Source organism: Rhinatrema bivittatum, chromosome 2 (assembly GCF_901001135.1).
Source record: "Rhinatrema bivittatum chromosome 2, aRhiBiv1.1, whole genome shotgun sequence".
Classification (NCBI taxonomy): domain Eukaryota; kingdom Metazoa; phylum Chordata; class Amphibia; order Gymnophiona; family Rhinatrematidae; genus Rhinatrema; species Rhinatrema bivittatum.
The window spans coordinates 244,883,116-244,902,318 of NC_042616.1; the positions used below are offsets into that span (position 1 = coordinate 244,883,116).

At 41.4% G+C, this 19,203-nt stretch overlaps 1 protein-coding gene across 1 annotated transcript in view; it reads right to left on the reverse strand.

The window, feature by feature from the left end:
- Positions 1-19,203, reverse strand: part of COL6A6 (collagen type VI alpha 6 chain) — a 339,806-nt gene that overhangs the window by 314,386 nt on the left and 6,217 nt on the right. Inside the window, 1 exon segment of the mRNA XM_029589350.1 lies at positions 6,438-6,497. The gene's annotated coding sequence lies outside the window, so the exon portion shown is untranslated.

A 19,203-nucleotide genomic window follows, 5' to 3' on the forward strand; every position in this document is an offset into this window, starting at 1 on the left:
GTGCCTTTTTTTAAACTTTTTCCCTCCTAAAGAAGTTATATAAGACTGAAGTTTGGTGTAGGGGGGCTCGATATTGAGAGACTGGACCTGCTCACTCTAAGATCTTGCTTTCCAATCTTTTGTTATTTTTAATTTTTTATATAGTTGTTCTGCTGACTTGGATTGTTGCATATACATGGGTGGTTTAGAAAGGAGGGTATGGAATAATGTTTGAATGTGTTTCTAATATGTTCTGAGGGTGGGTTTGAGAGTCTACACTTTCCCTAAGTATTGTACGTGGCTTTTCCCTCTTTAGATTTGTTTCGGGGAGGTTACTATGCAGGGTGGAGAAGAGTGGAGTAGGGGTTTTGGTAGGGGGGGGAAAGGGATTTGGGTTTGAGGATTGTATAGTAATTGAATTGTTCTGCACACTATGCGGGGTAGTCCATGGTGCTTCCTTTTTATATACTTACAAGGACCTTGTGAAGTGTGGGAGGCTGGGCTGGGAGGCCCCCCCTTTATTTCACTGTGAAACATAACATCTTTGTGAGATAATAAGTAATGTGGTGGGAGGACTAAAAAAAGTTGATTAAAATTGTTTCCTGGAAGGTTGGGGGAGTGAAATCTTATTAAAAGGCAAAAAGTATTAGCCGCTTTGAATAGGAAAAAAGCAGATATTGTGCTTCTTCAGAAAACACACCCAAATGAATTTGAGCATAGTGAATTAAAACATTGGTGGGTGGGTAATGTCTGGATTTCCTCTGCAGAAGCTAAGAAAGCTGGTGTTGCCAGCCTGGCCCATAAAAACATCTCTCAAACAGCTAGACAAGTAATACAAAATCCAGGTGGATGTTTTTTGATTCTCAATGCTGAGTTGTTTGGTCAGCCTATTGTGCTTTGTAACCTTTAGACACCTAATGCCTATAATCATTCTTTTTTTTTTTTACACTTCTACAGAAGCTATCATAGTATGACTTCAAAACTCTGTTTATAGGTGGGGATTTCAATTTGGTGCATAATAGAGTTAGATAAGTCTCATTGTCAGCCTTATGAAAAATGTAATGCTAAGAGAGACGGTCTCTTATTCCTTTTCTGAATGCGAATCTGCAAACAGTAGATTTTTACCTGGTTTCAGATGCTGCATTTCATGAGTTCCTTAGAAATAAGTGGGATTTGAGACTGCTTTGACTGGTTTCAACCAAAAAACTGAATGCTGTTGAAACAAACTTGGATAAAGTGCATAATGAAAATTATTTTTTAATTAAGGATAATATCATACCTCTTAAGAAATTGGAGAACTTTGAGAATGTTCTTAAGTGTAAAAATCTTCATTTGATTAATTTCCTAAATCTGCTAACATTTCTGCAAAGGAGATGTTTAAGAGAGATATGCTGGACTGCTTATAATCCTTCCAGAAGCCCTGCCGTTGTTGTCTAGAGGTTTTTTATATACCCTTACCCTCTACAGAGACTAAACATGAGGGAAAGGAGGATTTATCTCCTATAATCATCTGGGAGTTTTAAATTATCAGCTGTTTTAGAAAGTTCTGGAGGAATTTATATTACTTCTACAATTCTAATAGTGAATTTTGTGATTGAATCTGACAGTGACTAGATTTTGAAATTATTTTTCAAACCTAAGAATGATCTATCTGTTTGAGAAGATGAAAATATGAATGTTTACTGATGTGGCAAAGGCCACTCAAAATAGGAAGCAATTTTTGTTGCCTCGAGAGTGTTGCAAATTAGAGCTCTAAGTTTCCTTGCAAATGTGTAATTAGTTTTAAATACCAGCTAAATATGTCTTTTTTGAACCTGCTCAGCTTTCCTTTTTCCTGAGTGATAAAACTTCAGTAGTATCTGGTGCTAATTCTTTGTCTGGAGACTAAAGATGGATATCCCTCCTTTTTTAATTTTGTGAAGTCAATGTTAAGAGTTTGGCAGCCTCTTTATTTCTGATTTTAGTTGCGATTTATTTGGGATCCTTCCTTTTTCTCTTTCCCCTCTCATTTTGTTAGAGGACTTTGATAGCAGAAAGATTTATCTTTTTGATATTTTTCATTTTCTTCTGTAATCTTTTGTTATCTTACAAGATGCTTTGCCTTGGAAATTGTATTTAAATGCAAATATATAAAGAGTTTGTTTATTTATTTATTTTTTTTAAGTAGCTGGTAAGGTTGAAGAAACACCAGTGATCTATCAAGTCCAGCCTTCTTCTGCTGTCTGACAGCTCTCTGGGGCCGTTGCACGCAGCCACTATTTAAATGACGTTCTGCGTAAAAAAGGATGCGCTAGGGGAGAACTGTGTGTCCCTAGCGTTCAAATGTCATCAGGCGCCCACAATTACAACGGGTGCTCAATACGAGCATCCTTTTATATCCCGCTTCTTCTGGCCAATTTTGCTGAGGTTGCCAAATATGCCCAAAGCTAAGTGCCTCTTGCTATGGTCATCTAAACTGTGTATCCAGAAGAATTTTTTTTTTTTTTTAATCAAGCCAATACACATTTATTTTTCAACACCGCAAGCAGTAAATTTAAGTGTCACATCGATACTAAGAGGCACCACAAAGGACCGTATGTTTTCATTTCTCATGAGCCCTTGACTCGCGGATTGACTTCACGCCACCTCTGGGGCTGGAGTTAAATTTGCCACATTATAATATGTGCGTTGGGAGCCCAGCGATGCACCAGGGGTAACAGCTAATGGCCTCATCTACATGGAATTTATATGTGATGGGCAGTATCGACTACGCATTTGTTTGGGCACTTTTTTTTTTAGATGTGCTATAATCTCCTTATCGCATCAGGTGCTAGTCTAGCGCATACAGCCACATGTAAATTTGTGTGCTAGGCTGGGCGCACTTTATTGCATCCACCCCTCTATGTGGAAATCAAGGAGAAAGGCAAGAAGAGAATCACTTTAACATTGCATGTCACTAATGCCAGACACTAAAACGAAAGATATGTGATCCTGTCCTGAATTCACTAAAAGTTTGTGTTTTTTTCTCTAGAGGTAGAAGCTTCCTATAAATGAAGGTGAAGAAGAGTTTAATGATCTTTACTTATTCACTGTTCTGGTGGGAGATGTTTATCTGGAATATAATAGTGCTTTTCATCAGGCAAAAGGTACTGGTGATTTAAAGTTGAGGGAAGTGTCAGGGGTTCCTTGCCAAGGATTCCCAACTGAGGAGAATGGAGAGGTAAAAATTGTAAGAAGCAGTTACAGGCTCAAGGAAGGAGGCTATAGGCTGAGAAATGTTGAAGTCACTGGGAGGAGCCAAGGAGGATTTCCTGCTGGAATCACTGGAGAACCAATCAGAGGGATTAGAACTCTGAAGAGAGAGAGAGAGAGAGTCTGTCCTGACTGGGTAAGCCCACAGCAAAGAAAAACTGAAGAAAACGGCATTTGGGAGCTTTAATCTGGCAACTTTGGGTTAATAGAGAGAACTGAGATAACACCTGAAGTAAAATTCTGCTTTCAGAACTTTAACTGAGTGGAGACTGTACGTGACTAATGTTTTTCACTTTTTCTTTCATTTTATACCATGAGATTGGACTGTTGCTTAATTTAGTGCTAATCATTTTTTTTTTTTTACTTTTGAATTATTTGGACTCTGAAATAATTTTTGTTTGCTTTGAAACTACAAATTGGAGTGGATCTTGGGTTTTGTGTCAGTCTCCCAGATTTTCTGGTCCCCAATTGGTGAATACTGTTTAAGTGACTTTTGTCTGTTCCGGGGCTCCAGAAGGTTCACTCATCATCCCTACAACCATCAACGGTGACCCCAACAGAAAGGGGATTACAGATGTTTGCATTTTTTTCCAATAAATATTCCACAGCTGTGTTGTATAGGGGCTCAGCATTAGAGTTCAAGTTTCCTTTTAGTGTATAAACATCTGGACAGCGTATTAAATCTATTATTTCAGACAAAAGAACTTTAGAGAACTTAGAAATGCATCATGTATACACAACAACTATGGACCACACAAGAATGTTTACCAAGGTTAAGAAAAGCAGACTTATTCACATAACATTTTTTTTAGTTTATTAGAAGTATTTAAGTACTACCGGCTTTGGTGTATTTCATGATCATTACTGTAGGAACGTACAAAGCACATACACTATTGAGCTATGGTAGCAAAACACAACATTTGACTTATAAGTACTTTGGGGAACGTCATGCCAGAATAACTTATGTTTATCATTTATTGCATCCTGTATTTAGTTAACTGTGCTTACTACTTCCTTTATACACTTCTGCACAAACAGTCAGCATTAAATAAAAAAGAACAATTAGAACTTGATATCTAATAAAATATCATGTACAATATTATATGATTTGTTTTATTAGCTTGCTTTAGCTAAGGTTATGGATTATGAGGCTAGGCTGCAGGATATAAAGAAGAAGAAGTTAATAAACTCCTCTTGTTATACTTTCCATCCAGTCATTATAATGACTACAAATGTTTAGTGATGTCAATATTACTATGAATACCTCAGAATGTTTCTGTTACAACACCCCTCCAAACCCCACTCCACCTTCCGAAACCCACCCGATTCAAAGTGCCCCTCTAGAGTGGTTCCTATATATAAAGAGTGTCAGACTGACCCTATATAGAGTCTCTCTCAATATTTTCACCATAACACTTCCCAAGTTGTATCAATCAGCCTAGCCATGCCACTTTTTAATCGCAGGTGCTATTTTCAGTATATTTATAGCATTTTGATAAATCTAGGGGTAAGTTAGCCAAATAAGTTAGACCTGCTATTCAGTTGGTCTAAAGTTAGCCAGGTAAGCTTATCTGGCTAACTATTAGATTGCCAAGTATATTCAGTGGTGCCGCTGAATATGGACCCCCATGGGTATCAGTCAATTAGTAACAGAATTCAAAGTGAGAATTCAAACTGAGAAAGTATTGTTGATATCACAGTAGGAGACCACCTGGGATAAAGTGATCATCATACAATAGTGATATTCACTCCCAACCCTTGAAGGATACCAACAGGTTGAGTTTTCAGGATATCCCTAATGAATATGCATAAGATAGATTTGCATACAATAAAAGTAGCAAGCATTTAAATCTCTCATGCATATTCATTAGGGATATCCTGTAAATCTTACCTTTGGGAATGAATACCTCTGCCATATAGTGTAGTTCATTATAAAAAACAAAGGCAAAGTAGGCCCAAACAAAGTTAAAGATTGTGGAGTTCAGGAATTTCAGCTTTGTTAAAAAGGAAGAGGATATGGATGGAATAAGAGAATAGCTGATAAAACAAAAAGAAGCTATTGCAGCAGCAATAAACTTTTTTATTAGGAAAGTAATCAAACAGAAGAGGAAAAAAGAGCCAATATAGTTCTCAAAAGAGGTGGCTGCAAAGGTAAGTTCAGAATGATTATCATTTAGATGTTATGCCAAGCTTGGGGTATCATTTTTCAAATCACATTAGGGCCTTATCATGGGCATTAGGGCCCTAACACCCGCGATAATGCCATAACGCATGCGATAAATAACACATCGCGAGATGCATATGCAAATTTGAAAATTTTAGTCAAGTGGGAAGAGTTTATGAAAACAAGGTGTGCATAACGTTGCGTGCAATAATGTAATGCAAGTTACTGAGGGATTTACTGCCAGAAATAATTACACCTTTTTTCCTGGCATTAAGCCTGCAATAGCTGTGTGTTATGGCCAAACCGGGATTTGTGATCAATATCGCAAATCCTGTTTCAGGCAGGGAGAGAGAGAGAGGGAGAGAGAGAGAATCTAGGTAGACACGCATATTAGTCAAATTTGTATACCACTGTAAGAGGGGGCATTCTGAACTCAGGGTAAGGATTTGGTGGTGTGCTAGGTTTTGGGGGGCAAAAGGTATAAAGATGAGATTTGTACAATGTATTCTCGACCTAGCTAGATGCACTCTCTACCTATTGATATCAAGCTAGGTCGAGAGTACAATGTACAAATCTCATTTTTGTGTAGCTATCATCACTCCAGATCACATAAAATCTTCGCTGATGCTTACTGTGCTGTTTGAACCTCTGACTGTGCATGTAAAACTGACCCCCAATACCTTCCCACCACCAAAACCTCACCCTGAGTTACTAGATGCCCCTATTACAGTGGTATAAATAGTTTACTTATAATCAGAGCCTTATAAATAGTCTCTCTCTCTTTCTCTCTCCCCCTCCCTCCAGCAGCCCAAAATGTAATAAAAGCCTGTCTCCTTTTTTTATTGCAGGTGCTATTTTTTGCAAATTTTATAGCAAAATGATAAATCTAGGCTTTGGTGAGGAACTCTTAGCACTTGCACTGGAGGGAGAAAGCAGGGAGAAAGAGGGGGAGATCCAATACCTTATGAAAAAAGAAAAATATACAATATTTAAAAAATCCTTCCAAAATCTCATAAAGGTATTCAATTATGGAAAAATCCGTTATAGCTATAAGTTGACTTACCCAAATTCAATGCTGTTGCACAGCAATATTCAAATGTTAACCAAGGGAGAGGTCCTTCTGCTGCAAATAAGAAAAAAAAATCACATAAAATTGGTTACAAAATCAGTTTTACAGGTATTGGGTTTTTTTTAATAAGCTCAGCACCTCAATAAGCAAACTTTTATATGGATTCTTTTCTGAAAAGTACTCTTGGAGACTTTTTATTAGCTAGTGAAAAACAAATGAAAAATAAAGAATTGTAATAGAACTTTGCTAAAGTTGGATAAATGGAGAATGATAAAAGGCTTCTAGTTCTGGCTCGATAAAACATGAACGAAAGCTTTTATTTCTGAATCTCCTTGACTTCACCACCCAAGGTGATTTGCAATCCTAGTCCTCATGACTAAAAACAATCCAACATAAAATAATTAACAATTACAACAAAATATAATATCATGGTCATACCCAACCTATTGCTGGCCCTTGAGGACTTGAAGTGAGTACTGCTGTCAAAAAGGTTTGCTGTAATGTGAACCTAAGAGAGGAATGGGTCAGGGTTTCTCAGGCTGGTTCTGGAGTATCCCCTAGCTGGTATGGACAGATGCATGAGATAGATCTGCACACAATGGAGGCAGTGCATGCAATTCTAGCTCTTGCATAGTCATTGTGGATAGCCTGAGTATCAGACTGGCTGGGGAGCTGTAATCGAGGACTTGGCCTGAGAAACACTAGCACATGAGAGAAATTACCATTCTGGGAAATATTAAAAGATAGTCTTGAGAGATAAGAAGAGAAACGGAAAAGCCAGAGTCAAAGGAAGTGAAAAAATAACAGAAGGGTCCACAGGTCACAAGCAGCTACTAATAAATAAGACTCAATGACTGGGTCAGCAACTTTTGGCTAATAAAGAATCATTAGTGTGTTTTTTTGGAGAGAATATTTCATGAGATGGGTCAGGACACATGACAGATGAAAAGGGATAAAGGAGCAAATGAGGAAGAAGACATGCTGAGACAACTGGAGTGTTTGAAGTCTGCAAGACCTCTTAAGGAGCCAACAAAAAGAAAAGATATTGTAGTACGTGAGGAATGGGCCCATGAGGTCTTGAAAACTCAGGTACCACAACATCTTTTTGTTCGTCCTTTGAAAGGTCTCACAGCCTACCAGACTACAGCGAATAGATAACTCTTTCCAGAGCTTTGAACAGAAAGTTAAGAGCAAAAGTGAGATAATTGTTAAAACAGCAATCTGAAGTACAAAAAAAAAACACTCTGCAGTGAGAAATGATTTATTACATATAAAATATTTCCTTTTTTTTTCTCTCTCTCTCTCATATTTGGAGTGCTTGGCCCTGCACAGTTGGACTTCTCTGCTTATCATGGACTTGAAACTTTTCATAATTGATGTGTTATAGACTATTGATGACAAGCCCGGACTGAGTGCGGCAACAGTCTACACAGTGTTTTGCAGAAAAATATGCAGGGCATGTTTGTTTTTTGGTTTTGTTTTTTTTACCTGTTTGGGTTCCAAATACAACACAGGATTGTATTATTAGAACATGACTGGAAAAAACCTCAAGCATTTTGATTCGTCTGACAGTACCGCATGGCTGTGTATCAAATGCCATTGATAGACAATGAAGCTGTCTTTCCTGACAATGCACCTTTAATAGCTGCTCTCGCTTTACTGATGTTCGTTAAATTTATTATATATCACAATATTGAATGTACTTAAAATATTTATGTTTCACTTATAGCAGAGATGTGAGTGAGCTACAATATAAAGCTTTACAAATGACAAACCAAAATAAACAATTATTAAAACAAAAAGCTTGATTTTCAAAGGCATTTGCATATTTAAAACTGGGTTTTACATGTGTAAATGCACTTCACTTGTGTAAATAGGCTTTTGAAAATTGGTACCATTGTATTGTCAATAGGCTTTACCTATGTTAAGGGCACTTCAAGCAAGTAAGTGCCTTTTGAAAATTGCTACTAAAGTAGTTACACTTACACATGCCAATCCTTTGGGAAATTACCCCCACAGTAATTAAACTTACATACGGGCTGATACAGTAAAAATCATGTGCGATACAGTACATTAATTTATTTAAATTAAGGCCGGCAGTAAAAAGAGGCGCTAGGGTTGCACTAGTGTCCCTGGCACCTCTTTTCGGACAGGAGCGGCGGCTGTCAGCGGGTTTGACAGCCGCCGCTCAATTTTGCCAGCGTCGGTTCTCGAGCCCGCTGACAGCCATGGGTTTGGAAACCGGACGCCAGCAAAATTGAGCGTCTGGTTTTCAACCCGCGAGCCGCGGACCTATTTCAAATTTTTTTTTTTTTTTTTACTTTTTTTTTTCTAACTTTCGAGACCTCCGACTTAATATCACCATGATATTAAGTCGGTGCCCGGTGAAATTAACGTCTACCTTTGGGTAGGCGCTAATTTCTGAAAATAAAATGTGCGGCTTGGCTGCACATTTTACTTTCTGTATCCCGCACGCATACCTAATAGGGCCATCAACATGCATTTGCATTTTGCGGGCGCTATTAGGTTCGGGGGGAGGGGGGGGGTTTGGACGCGCATTTTCAACACACTATTACCCCTTACTGTATCGGCCTGATAATAAGCACAACAGCACATATCTGGTTGTATGTTAAGGTGTCTTTCATACACAATCTCATTTTTGTCTATCACCACCTTCCCTCCTTAAAAATGAAGCTAAAATGAATCTGTGTATGTGGGGGTGGGGGCTCTATCAGGATCCTCCCTCTTTAGAAAATCTTTTTTTTTTCCTTCAATATGTTGCATGATATATATAAAGCAGAGTCCAGCCTGGTTTAAGGGATCCATGCACAATTTTACAGGGAGTAACTCTGTTTCACTCATCATTCTCTCAGTGGCAGAAAGTAAAAATTTATTTATGGCAATATAAACCACTGTGGGGGATTTTAAAACAAATTATACTTTAGAAACATGCATTATCTGTAGAAGTGAGCCCTGGGCTCCTTTTGCCTTTTCCTGTAAAGGAAAAATAAGGGCCAGTAAAAAGGTACTTTAAAAGAATTCAATGGATCCTCCACATGTTGAAGGCATTTGGCCTTTCATCTTGTATCTGACAATGTAGCTGACATATGCAGAAAAATTCTGTAATACACACCATGTATAACTGCTTGCTTTGTGCCAATCTGTTCAAAATCAGTACTTAGAAACTTTTATAACCAAGTCCAGTGAATAAAAATAATTAAACACAGCTCAGAGGCCTTGTATATTTTGGAATCTTTCATGCAAGTTTTTGGACCAACACATGCTTGAAATAGAGAGTAATAATACATCAGTCTCATAACAATTTGCACGGTCCTTTGCAATGGGGTGGCTTGTATGGCACATGAGGATGGAGGGAGGGACGCAGCTGGGAAACTGCTGGACACAATGCAGTACCCCAGTGAGAAGGATGTAGAAATAAAAGTTTGGTCAATTAATTACAAGAGAAGTGCCAACAGGCATGGCAAGGAAGTCCCTGGGTGGAGCTCAGTAAGAAGGAAGAACCTAGTTCCAGCCCCACCTTTAGAGAGGCCTAGAAAGCCTGCGGACTGAAAAGGTGAAAGGGGAAGGAGGGAGCAGAGGATGACTGCAGATGCCAACAGACTCTGGGAATCAAAGAGTATTTTTGTGAGACCAGGCACAGAAAGAAAGGAGCTACTGGGGAAAAAAACCACAGGCTGGAAAAAAGCTAAGATGGCTGCCAGTGGGACTGCATTGTCCAGAATGCCAGAGAACCAGCAGTAATCAGCTGACGCATGATGAATCAGCACTTTGGTAGCTATAGATTGGTAGGCACTATAAGAGAGGAGTGCTACTGCCAGGCAGAGGCAGAAGGAAGCAACAGCAGCAGCTGCAGACCCAGTGTGGAGGAATCCTCTGCTGCTGATAAGCTAGCAAATGATTTTTGAACATTGCCAGCATTTAAGCTAAGTTGATTTCGACTGCTGTTAACAGAGACTTTATTTTAACCACTGAATCTGTGCTCTCTCTCAATACAGACCCTGGGCAAACAAGAAAAGTAAAAGTGCAGTATGAAAGGAGTTGGACAATAGGGATGTGAATCGTTTTTGAACGATTAAAATTATCGTCAGATAATTTAAAAATCGTCCAAAATCGTTAGAGTGCACGATACAATACAAATGCCCCCGATTTATCGTCAGGGGCATTTGTATTGTATCGTTAAATAGGGCGCGGGAAAACCGGCACACCAAAAAAACCCTAAAACCCACCCTGAACCTTTAAAACAAATCCCCCACATTCCCGAACCCCTCCAAAATGTTTTAAATTACCTGGGGTCCAGTGGGGGGGGGGGGGGGGGGGGGGGTCCCGGCGTGATCTCCAGCTCTCTGGCCACGGCTGCGTTAAGAGAAATGGCGCCAGTGGCCCTTTGCCCTTATCATGTGACAGGGCAAAGGTAGCGCCGGCGCCATTTTGGTTCCTGGCTCCCGAAGTCACGCGTGCAGGAGATCGCTCCCGGACCCCCGCTGGACCCCCAGGGACTTTTGGCCAGCTTGGGGGGGGCCTCCTGACCCCCACAAGACTTGCCAAAAGTCCAGCGGGGGTCCGGGAGTGACCTCCTGCGCGCGGGCCGTATTGCCAATCTTCAAAATGGCGCCGGCGCTACCTTTGCCCTCACTATGTCATACGGGCGAACTAATAGCGCCCGCAACATGCAAATGCATATTGATGGCCCTATTAGTTATTCCCGCGCAATCCAGAAAGCAGGAGATCAACTGCAGGAGGTCGTTCAGCGGCGGTCCGGAACCCCCGCTGAACGACCTCCTGCAGTCGATCTCCTGCCGGCGCCATTTTCCGTACGGAAAACGATTCGCGGCAAGAAATCGCTCCCGGAACCCTGCTGGACTCCCAGGAACTTTTGGCCAGCTTGGGGGGGGCTCCTGACCCCCACAAGACTTGCCAAAAGTCCAGCGGGGGTCCGGAACGACCTCCTGTGTCGAATCGTTTTGGTCTATGGCCGCCGCCATTTTGCGGCGGCCATTTTGCAAAATGGCGCCGGCTGAAGACAACAGGATTCAATTGAGGGGGCCGTTCCGGACCGCCGCCGTTCTGGACCACCGCTGGATCCCCAGGTAATTTAAAGCATTTGGGGGGGGGGTTCGGGAGGGTGGGGGATTTAATTTAAAGGGTCGGGGGTGGGTTTTAGGGGGTTTTAGTGTGCCGGTTTTCCTGCCCTCCCCCTTCCCCCAATTTACGATTTTTTAATGATAAATCGGGGGAATTGGTATTGTATCGTGGCCCTAACGATTTTTGACGATTTAAAATATATCGGACGATATTTTAAATCGTCAAAAAACGATTCACATCCCTAATGGTACCTGACGTAAATGCAATGTGGAACAGTGGGGGTATTTATCTTCTTTCAGCGCACCTCCTTTGAGAGATTGGAGGCAGAAGAATACAGAGGGACTGAGGTGAAGCCTGGTCAACTGGAGTCTCTGGACTAAGTGAACTTCCAACCTACGTGGAAGACCCTTGGGAGCAGGGGGAGGGAGCAGATTGATATATTGTCATTATCATTGATATTAGCTTCGATATCCAAGAGACTGCATGAAATTATTGAATAAGAGACTGGCTGGTGTAAACAAGTCTCCTGAGATGATATAATTTGTACTTATTAATAGCAATCTCTATTGTACATATCTGTTGATATGTGCAAGAAAATTGTTAAATAAAGAAGGAAAAAAAAAAGTAAGACATTGATAAGACAGGCTAAGAGACAATTTGAAAAGAAGTTGGTCGTAGAAGCAAAACTCACAGTAAAATCATTTTTAAATATATCCGAAGCAGAAAGCCTGTGAGGGAGTCAGTTGGACCGTTAGATGATCGGGGGGTTAAAGTGGCACTTAGAGAAGATACGGCCATTGTGGAAAGATTAAATTATTTCTTTGCTTCGGTGTTTACTGAAGAGGATGTTGGGGAGGTACCCATACTGGTGAAGGTTTCATGGGTAATGATTCAGATGGACTGAACCAAATCACAGTGAACCTAGAAGATGTGGTAGGCCTGACTGACAAACTGAAGAGTAGTAAATCACCTAGACTGGATGGTATACACCCGTGGCATAGCCACGGGTGGGCAGTTGCCCACCCAATTTGGACCCAGTCCCACCCAACCAGAAGAGGCCTTTCGGAGAAAAGCCATCATAGGATCTGGTCCCCGCTGACCCAGCTGCTCCCCAGTCCTCCTCCTCCCGGGCTTAAAATGCTGTCAGCCTGGGCAGAACGCGGCAGGACAGCTGGAGTCAGCGGCACCGGCATGGTCTCTTCTTCCCGCCTCCCCCACCCCCCCACGGCCCGGAAGCGGAAGTGGTAAGCAGCGAGTGCGTGTGCGTGGGAAGAAGATACCATGCTAGTGTGGTCAGCGTCGGCCCGGAGAACAGAAAAGAGGCACGGCCTGAAGAATGTGCAGTGCAGCTCGGAGGAAAATGAAGAAGATAGTCAATCCCCGCCGCCGATGGGACTCCTCCTCCACGAGGCCTGAAAGTGAAGTAGGTTGCTGCTGCCTTTAGGGTTGGACGTGGAGGAAGCTGTTGCTGCCGCTAGTTCCGGGGGGAGGGGGGTCAGTGAATGAGCAAGCATGTGTGTTGAGATCCTTTGTGTGTGTGAGATAGCTTTTATGTGAATGATTGAGAGCTGGTTTAGGTGAGGGAGTATGTGATTCAGAGCCTGTGTGTAAATGAGAGAAAGAGAGAGAGCATGTTTGTAAGCATGTGAATGAGAGTCTGTGTGTGAGAGAAAAAGACAGCATGTATGTGTGTGATTGAAAGCGTGTAAGCGTGAAAAGATAGACAGCATGTGTGCAAATGTGTAATTAAGAGCCAATATAAGTGAGAGAAAAAGCGTGTGTATATGTGAGCAATTGAGACCCAGTGTGTGAGAGAGAGAAAGGAGAAAGTTGCAAGCAAACCATCCCTCCTCCTGCTAATTCAAAACAATCTCAGGGCAACTGGATATCAAACGTTCTCAAGTATACAGAGCAAAACATTTTTGTATCCTTATTTTTCATTACTGGGTCTTTGTGTCTGCTATTTTGAAATATTTTATTGGTATCTAGACATTTTTTATATGATTTTTTAATTATTGGTTATTCCATTCATCAGCTGTTTTGAAATAATCTGTTCTTTTTGTTAGTATGGTTTTGCTGCTACTGATTTTATATTTCTTGATTTGTTTTATAAGGACTGGTGATGTTTCTTTTTTTCCTTTGTTACACTGCATACAGAGACTCTGGCTTGTTACAGTTTCCAATTCAGTTTTTTCTGCATGCTTCTAGTTATGCGTTTTGGTCTCTTTCTTCTTTGTTAGGTGAGGGTCAGCACATGTGATTCGGGTGAGGTTCGTTCTCTGCTGGCGTGTAGTTTCTGTGTAGGGCTCTATAGCAGCCTGACTTGGTCCGTTTTCCTAATAGAAGATGTATTGGTGTCTTAAGGCCTGGTGTAACATTTTCAGTGTTGCCTTTCTTAGGTAAGGTGGTTACTGTTTAAGTGCTGGAAATTGGTGCTGTTTTGGTGTGGGATGTTTACTATTTATGCAATTTCTGTTCAGACAGAATATGTATCTTTCCTTGTGTCATTCTTAACAATAAAAATAATACTGGACCTTTATTTTTTATTTCCGCTGTGAATTGTAATGAGCAGTGTGTCACACATGTGAGCATGGTCTGTCAGGTGTGTCACAATGGGGAAAAAGGTTGAGAACCACTGCATTAAAGAGTCAACGTGGACAGGAAGGAGCCAGACAGGTCCCCGTAGGATTCCATCCCCACGGTGGCAGAAGGAGGACTTTGGATGTGCCTAATGAAAAAGCCCTGTGTGTGTGTGGGTGAGAATGGGAGCCTGGGTGCGCATCTGTGTGCAGAAGAATGGGAGCCTTGGCGGGGGGGGGGGGGGGGGGAAGAGGGATTATTTTGCTGAGGTGACACCAGAATTTGAATATTCTTTTTTACATGTTAATATAAGAACATGCCATACTGGGTCAGACCAAGGGTCCCATCAAGCCCAGCATCCTGTTTCCAACAGTGGCCAATCCAGGCCATAAGAACCTGGCAAGTACCCAAAAACCAAGTCTATTCCATGTTACCATTGCTAGTAATATCAGTGGTTATTATCTAAGTCAACTTAATTAATAGCAGGTAATGGACTTCTCCTCCAAGAACTTACCTAATCCTTTTTTAAACACAGCTACACTTTCTGCACTAACCACATCCTCTGGCAACAAATTCCAGAGTTTAATTGTGCGTTGAGTGAAAAAGAACTTTCTCCGATTAGTTTTAAATGTGCCACATGCTAACTTCATGGAGTGCCCCCTAGCCCTTCTATTATCCAAAAGAGTAAATAACCGATTCACTTTTACCTGTTCTAGACCTCTCGTGATTTTAAACACTTCTATCATATCCCCCCTCAGCCGTCTCCTCTCCAAGCTGAACAGTCCTAACCTCTTTAGTCTTTCCTCACAGGGGAGCTGTTTAAAATCATGAGAGGTCTAGAACTAGTAAATGTGAATCGGTTATTTACTCTTTTGGATAATAGAAAGACTAGGGGGCACTCCATGAAGTTAGCAAGTAGCACATTTAAAACTAATCGGAGAAAGTTCTTTTTCACTCAACGCACAACTAAACTCTGGAATTTGTTGCCCGAGGATGTGGTTAGTGCAGAAAGTGTAGCTGGGTTTAAAAAAGGATTGGTTAAGTTCTTGGAGGAGAAGCCCATTACCTGCTATTAATTAAGATGATTTAGAAAATAGCCACTGCTATTACTAGCAACAGTAACATGGAATAGACTTAGTTTTGGGGTTCTTGCCAGGTTCTTATGGCCTGGATTGGCCTCTGTTGGAAACAAGATGCTGGGCTTGATGGACCCTTGGTCTGACCCAATATGGCATGTACTTATGTGTAATTATAGTGAGCCTGTGCCATTAGAGGGAGTGTTGATAAAGCAGCATTGCACCATTACTGATAGAGCAAAGGGTCAGAATAGCCTGAAGGTAGAAGTCATTGAGGAAAGGGGGGGGGGGGGGGATGGTAAACCCAGTTCCTTGAAGTCCTGACCGCCCTGACCACGTTTACACTGGCCTAAATTCCTTCCTCAGGCAAGCCAAGACTGCAGAAGAGAGCCCCCTATAGGCCAGATGTTGCCATACGACCTCTGGTTACCACATTCGCATCAGAGCTGGTTACCTTCATTTTTAAACGCAGGTGTGTTATCTATGACAGTAATTCATTAGTGCTAGAAGTTTCACCAATACAGTTCTAATGCCGAATTTGCTAAAGGCTTTACATTCTTTAATAAAATGGAATTTAAAATTGTGGCTAGCGCCTGTCTTAAAATCAGTAGTTAACATATTAATGACAGTTTTTAACACAGCTTAGTTTATCTGTGCAACTAGGACCCAGTTGGAACTGTCTCAATCAATTATTTTAAAAAAAAAAAAAATTAACCCCCCCCCCCAAAAAAAAAACACCACACTTTTGCTACTATTTTATTTATCTTATATTTATCTTAGGCAGAAGTCCTACTCTCTTCATGGGTATTGGTGGCTCTGGAAAATGATTTCCTTTCAGGATGTCGTGTTTGAGATGTAGCGCAGAAGAATTTGGTACAGCATGACAGTATTTCTCAGACTCGTAAGCTATTTGCCAGAATACTAGAAATAAATATTTTGAAAGTTTTTGGAAATTACGTTGAAAAACAAGTTTATACTAAATATGGTTATTGATTTTTCCATCAGAGAGGCTATAACAATACTACTTATACAGAGCAATGTTGAAAACAAGAGAGACAAGTTACATTTGTGTAAATGAATGATATAGAGATTTAGAAGTGAGGCATTACAGTAGTAACAAGTCAGTTAAAATAAGTCTCTTTGATGCTTTAAGCCCTCCCTTCCCGCCCCCAGACATTTTATGTGTATAAGAAATAAGAAAGGTACATGTATACATTTTCGAACATCAGTAAGACAAACCAGTAGGGTCCCGCTTCCACCCTAGCAGGTTAACATTTAAAAAGTGACAGAAATGTTATATTCTGAATCAGCAGTTTCTGGGTTTGCACCTTTTACTCTTCTCCCTAGGGCAGGGCTTCCCAAACCTGTCCTGGTGACCCCACAGCCAGTCGGGTTTTCAAGATATCCACAGTGAATATGCATGAGAAAGGTTTACAGATACTGGGCTTCCAATGCATGCATGCACGCACATTTATCTCATGCATATTCAATGGCCCAATATTCAGCACCACTTATCCAGCAAATTCCCTAGCCAGCTATCTTTTGAATATGGATCTCATTGTGGATGCCCTGACAACCCAGACACATTTGGAAAGCTTTGATCTAGTATCTGAGTAGGCAGTGCTCTGTGCTATCTGTTTTATATAAACTGTCCTAATATAATAAGGACACTGTCCTAATATAACAAGGCCAATATTCAAAAACTGGGAAAATGGATAATCTACCAGCTAAAGTTAGCCATATTATGTGGGATAAACAACCCACTGCGCTTTTACTTTGCCCTACTCTCGCCCAAGGTCTATATCGTATACATTTCTCTGTCCCCCACTCTGTGCAAAAGAACACAGATTTGGTGGGATAAACATCTCTAACCAGATTTGTTTTTAATATTGCTGATTAGATATATTGAACCCAATATTCAGCACTACTTAGTAGGGGTGAGAAGGGGGAAAATTGGGTTTTTTTGTTTCATTTTTGGGGAACCCCCGCTGAACGACCTCCTGCAGTCGATCTCCTGCCGGCGCCATTTTCCATACGGAAAACGATTCGCGGCAGGAAATTGCTCCCGGACCCCCGCTGGACCCCCAGGTAATTTAAGGCATTTGGGGGGGGGTTCGGGAGGGTGGGGGATTTAATTTAAAGGGTCGGGGGTGGGTTTTAGGGGGTTTTAGTGTGCCGGTTCACGATTTTAACGATTTTCACGATACTCTAAACACCCAAACGGCGACGATACGATTCCCTCCCCCTCCCAGCCAAAATCGATCGTTAAGACGATCGAGGAGACGATTCACATCTCTAGTAGATTTGATTTTTCTATCGTTTATCTGGCTGGGCTACTTTGTATCCACGGGCCCCATTTTCTCCAACTGTTCATAGGGTCCTTGCCAACAGGCTAACAACTTGCTTTCTGAAGATGGGAGGAGGACAAGGATGAGGTCCCCTGGCTGGAATATTCTTTGTACCATGGGGGCGACTATAGCCCCAGGCTTGGGTAGCCTGAGCCTTCGAGGCATAGGTGGGCCACCTCCCCAGCCTCTTTTAAATGATCCTGCACCAAGAGAGCTTAGTCAACAAGGCTCTTCTTGGGATTCCTTTCATCTTCCCAAGTATCGTTAATCATGTCCAAGGTTCCTCTCAGTCTCCTCCCATTCAGCAACTCAAAAAGGGAAAACCCCATCGAGCTCTGTGGAACTTCGCAGATTGCGAACAGCACATAGGAGAGCAATACATCCCAATTCTAGCCATCTTCATCCACAAATTTCCTCAACATTTGTTTGAGTGTCTGATTGAAGTGCTCGACAAAGCCATCAGTCTGCGGGTGATACACTGAAGTATGCAAAGTTTTACCTTGGAGCCAAGGTGCAGAGTTGTTTTAATACTTTGGACACAAATGGGGTTCCCTGATCTGTCTGGATCTCCTTGGGCAACCCAAGTAGTGAAAAAGCTTCCATTAGGGCTGTCGCCACCATTGGTGTTTTCATATTCCATAGTGGCACTGCCTCCGGATATCTTATGGCATAGTCCATAATGATGAAAATGTATTTATTTCCTCTAGTATCTCTCTAGTGGCCCCACAAGGTCCATGCCCACCCTTTCAAAAGGGGTCTCAATTATGAGCATTGATATGAGAGGTGCCACCCATATGCCAACAGGCTTTGTGAGGTGGCAGGTAGGGCAGGACTGGCAATACAACTGGACCTATTTATGTAGGTCTGGCCAAAAGAACTGTGCCAATATTTTTTCCTCGGGTCTTTTCCTCCCCCAGGTGACCCCCTAGAAAGTGGCTGTGTGCTAGTTGCATAACCTTCTGGTGATATGGTTTGGGAACTAGGAGTTGTTCTATCAGTTTCCTCCTCCGTACTTCCTTTTGTAACTTGGTAAACTAGGTCCCCTTTCTTTACAAAATAAGGGAGGTATAGGCTCTGTTAGCTGCACCCCAGGGACTGGCTTTTCCTTCACCCTTTGATTATGCTTCCGGGTTCACTTAAAGGACTCATCCTTCATCTGGACCATCTGAAAATCCCCGGGTCACCTCTCCCTTTCCCACTCAAAAGGGCCAAGTAAAACATTCTGGGTTAGTTGCTGTTCTTCCCCAGACTCCAACACGTCCTCCCCGGCTGTCTCTAAATTAGCAGCATAACTGTATTTGTCCTGTTGGCGTTGTCTCCAGGACTTACAGTGCATTCAAACCCCTTCACTTTTTCCACGTTTTTTTAATGTTACAGACTTATTCGAAAATAGATAATATGCATTTTTCCCTTCCTAAATCTAGACACAATATCTCATAATGACAAAGCAAAATCAGGTTTGCAGAAATTTGTGCAAATTAATTTTTTTAAAAACCTGAAATATCACATTTACATAAGTATTCAGACCCTTTGCTATGACACTCAAAGCTGAGCTCAGGTGCATCCTGTTTCTATTGATCATCCTTGAAATGTTTCTCCAACTTGACTGGAGTCCACCTGTGATAAATTCAATTGATTGGACATGATTTGGAA